This window comes from Pan paniscus, chromosome 4, assembly GCF_029289425.2.
Source record: "Pan paniscus chromosome 4, NHGRI_mPanPan1-v2.0_pri, whole genome shotgun sequence".
Taxonomy (NCBI): domain Eukaryota; kingdom Metazoa; phylum Chordata; class Mammalia; order Primates; family Hominidae; genus Pan; species Pan paniscus.
In genome coordinates, this window is record NC_073253.2 from 51,740,802 (window position 1) to 51,746,801 (window position 6,000).

Below are 6,000 nucleotides of genomic sequence, written 5' to 3' on the forward strand. Positions count from 1 at the left end.
CCTTCACACCCTGTTGATTCAAATCAAAGGGATCCACATCAGTTTTCACATCTCACTGATTATTTTGTATATGACACTGCATGTTCATTTGGACTCAAAATTGCATCCACATATTCCTGGCTTTCCATGATCTCTTTTGCTTCATTTGCTTTTCTGAAATATTTCCAATTATTTGGGTGCCCAATTGTTCATGAAGTGGTCGCTCAGTTTGTGCCAAAAAGGCATTTTTTGAAAAAAAGATTTATCATTGTCATGATGTTAGATGTTGATTTCAAAAAGACCTGACCATTGAAGCCCATTGAGATATTAAATGATTTCTCCCGTTACAAATTTTGAAATAATCCTTCTTTAAAATCTTTTAGTCATTTTTCTTTTGTGGCTGACTAGGTCTTAGTCAATGAGTTGTAACAAGAGAGCTTTGTGTGAGATCAGCCTGTACCTGGGGAGCTTGAATGGAGCACTTACACTCAAGGATAACTAAACCTTTAGTTCATAGACCAAGTGATTTGATTCAACTCATACAGTAAGTACTGTTTGTTGATGGTATCAGTCAGAATGGAGGATGCCATTCTGGGCTTAGGGTCTGGAAACAAATCTTTTTCAGCCTCCTATTGCAGTCTTCTGACATCCTGCATTTCCTTCAGCAAACAGAGCTGCCTGAAAATAACTTTCATTTCCTCATCGTCTTAGGGAAAACTGGTCAGATACACCCTAGTTGGTATATAGGATTCCTGTTATTCCATTATTTGTCAGATCAGTTGATGGTGGACAAGAGGGGAGGACCCAGTGGAAAGCACTGGCCTAAAAATGTCTAGCTTAAATTTGGCAGTGCTCAAGGCTACTGCTGGTATATAGGTGCCTTTATGCAAACTGCAAAAGAAATGACTTCTCTTGGCAGATGAATTACAATAGATACCCCTTCTTCATGATTGCAGCCCCTCCCAGGGGCTGGGTTGGATTTTAGCCCCCTCAAATTCCTTCCACCAGGTATCTTTGAATAGTGTTCTAATGCACCCTTGATGGAGGCCCTGTCAATGCTCCTGGCAAGAGTGTTGCAAGAATCCCAAGATACCACAAACGGATTGGAGGCCAGAAGCCAGATAGGTGCAAAACGAAGGGAGAAGAGAGTAATGGCTTACTCCTCCTGGTAATACTACTGAGTGTTGACAGGTGGGAGGAGGTTGAAATTGGCAGAGTGTTGTGAACCATGACAGTAGGCAAAGGTTTTTTTCTTCCTCCTATAACACTTGTTTGGCATGCCAGTTTTGGAGCCTGAAAGGAGACATCCATTCCTCGTTCCCTGTGTTGTTCATGTCTGTCCTCTTAACTAACCCCAGGCCTAAAGGATCATGGCTACTGGACACAATTACATTTTTTTATATTGGACACTATTTAGGCTTAAAATAATAGATTCATGCAAGTAGAAATCTACGTGAGATTTGAGAAATGTTTTCTTTCTCTGTGTTCTTTATCTTGTACGTAGTACTCTATCCCTTTATTTTCTTCTAAATTCTCCCTACCCTTCATACTCAACTCAGGTATTACCACCTCCTAAATCTTCCTCTGATTACTCTAGTTCCATGTAGACTTCTTACTTCTCTGAACATCAGTTACACTTTGATTCGTACCTTGTATTTATTGTTCTAAATTTGTTTTATGTATTTAAATCTTTTCCTTTCACATATTGTCAGTTTTCTGAGAGCAAGGACTGTATATCTTCACAGTTACATCTCCAATGTGTCTTGCAAATATAAAGTGCTCACTAAAGCTTTAAGCTCCAGGTTTGACCAGTGCTGGAATTAAAAACCTGAATATAGAATTTCTAATTACCCATAATAATTGCAAATGTAATACATTTTGGAAAACAAAACCAACATGTAACACTAAAAATCTTTTGGGCAATTATTTCCACTTTGCAACCCTTTGAAGCCTTCCATCAGAGCTTTGGCTATGCAGCAAACTCAACCTGTTTGTGTATCACGGTATCCTCCTTTGCCAGCAGTCTGAGTGGAATGATAATGAATATTGAAAGAGTGAAAAGAAAAGTAGCATGAAGGTAAAGGAGGAAACATTAGAGGCCTGGATAATTCACCCAGGAGGAAGCTGCCAAATGACAAGACTGGTGTGCCTATGAGCATTTCAGAATTTGTATGGTAAAACTGTGGTTGTGTAGAACTTTAAGAAATTCTTTATTCTGGACAGCTAAGCTTTCTATATGGCCAGGGGATTTGCTTTTGAAGTATAAAACTTTTTTTTTTAGTGATTTGGGGTAGAGATATTTGAAAATGTGTTACAGACTTTTAGTAGACATACTTTAGAGTGTCCACCTAGCTCACTAATAACTCACCTTTCTTTGGAGAAACTTACTTTGCATAACAAATTATTTTAAATCTTCAAAGCTTAAAATAACAAACATTTATTATCTCTTAGTTTTTGTGAATCAGGATCTAGGGATGGCTTAGCTGGTTGTCTCTGGCTCAAGGACTCTCATAAAGTTGCAGTCAAGTTTTTGGCTGGGGCTGTGGTCTCATCTAAAGGTTCAACTGGGGTAAGGTGGAGTGAAGAGCCACTGCCAAGCTTGCTCACGTGGTTGTTGGCAGCCCTTGATCCCTTGTCACATGGGCCTTTGCACAGGGCTGTGTCATGATAAGGTGCGGAGTGCCCCCAGAGCAAGTGATTCAACAGAGTCCATGTGCCTCAGAGGAAAGCCATAGGCTTTTAATAATCTAATCTTAGAAGTAACATCTTATCATTTCTCTCTATTTTATTAATTACAAGGGAGTCAGTAAGTCCAGCCCACACTCATGGTGGGGGTTGTCACAAAAGGGTGTGAAAACCAGGAGGCAGGAGCCATCTTAGAGTCTGTCTACCACAGGCTCTTGGTAGCTATGTTTTTTTGCTTGCCTGTTGGTTCATTTATTGGAACAGGGGTGGAGAAAATTCTCTCTGCTGGGAATTGGAGGGAAACCTGGAGAGAGTTAGCTAGTCTCTGCATATGTCATGTCCCAAAATATAAAGTTACTGGAGATGTGAGGTTTATGTCTTGCACCCTCCCTGTTGCTTGGGCTAAGAATCAGGTAGATGTGAATAGTGAGGCAGAGGCACGACGTGGGCAGAGCATCCTCTGGCTCCCCACCCGCTCTTCTGCCTTTGGGTTTCAGAAAACATCTCTGTAGCCTTTCTATAAATACTCCCGGCTGGGCGCAGTGGCTCAGGCCTGTAATCCCAACACTTTGGGAGGCCAAGGTGGGTGGATCACTTGAGGTCAGGAGTTCGAGACCAGCCTGACCAACATGTGAAACTCCGTCTCTACTAAAAATACAAAAATTAGCTGGGCGTGGTGGCATGTGCCTGTCATCCCAGCTGCTCTGGAGGCTGAGGCAGGAGGATCTCTTGAACCTGGGAGGTGGAGGCTGCAGTGGGCGGAGATTGTGCCACTGCATTCCAACCTGGGCAACAGAGTGAGACTCTGTCTCAAAAATACAAAAAACAAAAATCAAACAATAAATACTTCCCTGACTTCCTCATTCTCAGCTTAGCTCATGTTGATTCACATACTCGCACACAGAGTCCTTTTCTGCCATCTGAAATAGAATTTAATAAACAATAAAAATTTCAACTTTTTAAATGTTAATTCTACATATATTTAGTAAATGCATACTCTGTGCAAAGCACTGTCCCAGACAATGGGAAAACAGTGGCGAACAAGGTGGGCAAGATTCCCTGACCCCATGCATTCCACTCTTTAGCTCAATTATTCTTAGATTGTGATGTAATTAGTGAGAACCTTAAGATGTATTGAGCTATGTGGAACTGATTATTTATCCCTATAGCAAATAATAATTGCATTCTTTTGTGTGTGTGTTTTAAGCAAAGATTAAGTCTCTATAATATATGTTTTCCTTGTTGGTATCTGTTAGGGGTGTGTGTGTGTGTTTGTGTGTGTATGTGTTTGTATGTGTGTGTATGTGTGATTTTATTGTGAACTTAGAGATGAAGCAGTCAACATTGTTGGAATTGCGTGTAAAATAAGAGTAAATAGTTTATAGATGTAGGTCAGCTCTAAAGAGTTCTTTTATGAGTTATCTACATACCTTAGTTTAGCTACTTAGGTGATGCTCAGTAACCTTTCTTGCCTACTTCCTGGTTTTTATCTATGTCCTAGATAAGTGAGAATTCTGGAGACATTCCAATGTATGTTGCCTTTAAAAAGTCACAATGAGAGGTTTTGCACTTATTTCAGTGACCTATCAAAGGGCGAAACATTTGGAAGGTATATAATCAGTGAGAAGCTCCAAGCTGGCTACTATTACACCTAAGGAATAGGAAATTGAATTCCTCTTCAGCAAATATTCACCCTCTTACCTCTCTCCCTTGCGGTGAAGTCTACTTCCCTACTTCACTGACTTTTGGTTTGGCCATGTGATTTGACCAGTGGAATTTGAGTAAATGGAATGCAAGCAGAGGCTTTAAATGTGCACACGAGACTTGGCTTGTCCTCTTGCATGCTTAACATTGTGCAGAAAAAATCATGCCCCTGATATTCTCTGCTGCCTCATTCTGGACCCCCAGTTGAAATATGTGGAACATACATAAATCCAATCTTAACCCTACAGCCCAGCCACCCCACTCTCAGCCTGAAGCAGAGCCATCCCAGCTAACCTGTGACCCACAAGTGAGAAAAATATATGCTTGCTGCCATAAGTCACTGAGTTTTGGAGTAGTTTGTTACACGACATTATTGCAGCAATAGCTGTCTAATGCACTGAATTCAGAAGGGAAAAATAAGAGTATTGTGGTAGACAAAACAGTGGCCTTCCCAAAGATGTCAATATATTAATTTCTGTGAATATGTTATCTTACATGGCAAAAGGAACTTTGCAGAGGTGATTAAGCTAAGGATCTTAAGATAGGGACCCTGGTTAATCACAAAGGTCCTTATCTGAGGGATGTAGGAGACCAGAGTAATAGAAGAGATGACAATGGAAGCAGAGATCAGAGTGATGTTGCCATGAGCCAAGGTATATGGACAGTGTCTAGATGCTGTGGAAAGAGAGCTTCTGTAAGGAAAGCAGCATCACGGACACCTTGGTTTTAGCCTTGTAAAATCCATTTCAGAGTTCTGACTACTAGAAGCGTAAGACAAGAAGTTTCTATTGTTTTAAACCACTAAGTTGTCATAGCAGCAACAGGAAACTAATACAAGTATATTAAGATTAAGTGGATAATTATCATTTATCTCCCTGTTCCAGGAAAATATATTTAGATATATTAGTAGGATGAAGTCATCCTACTAATGTATCCAGAAAGTATCCTTTCCTGAAGTCAATCATCTCTGTGTATTTCTATTAACTTTTCATTTGATATGATAGAAAAATCAACATGGCATTATTTTTTAAGTAGACTGTGAAATATCATCCCAAGGAAGAATAAACATGTAATACACAATAAATCCTTTTAAATTAGTATCAACAGGGTATGAATGAAAGTGGGGTAAAACTTGTCCAAGTTAATTAAATATTAAAATTATAAAATCTTTTTACAAGAAACATAGATGTATTGCATTTAAATAGTATCAGTAACTAAAATTACACTAACAAAGATCTAGTAGAGGTGCCTAGCTCTTGATGCTTTAAAAATATACCTGCCTATACCTGTAGAGATTTGGGTCTAGAAAGGTCAAGAAGGGTTAAGGGTTGGGGAATTTGTATCTTCTTTATTTTTAAAACATTAGAGAAATGCAAATCAAAACCACAATGAGATATCATTTCACACCAGTTAGAATGGCAATCATAAAGTCAGGAAACAACAGATGCTGGCGAGGATGTGGAGAAATAGGAATGCTTTTACACTGTTGGTGGGAATGAAAATTAGTTCAACCATTGTGGAAGACAGTGTGGTGATTCCTCAGGGATCTAGAACCAGAAATACCATTTGACTCAGCAATCCCATTGTTGGGTATATACCCAAAGGAATATAAATCATTCTACTATAAAGACA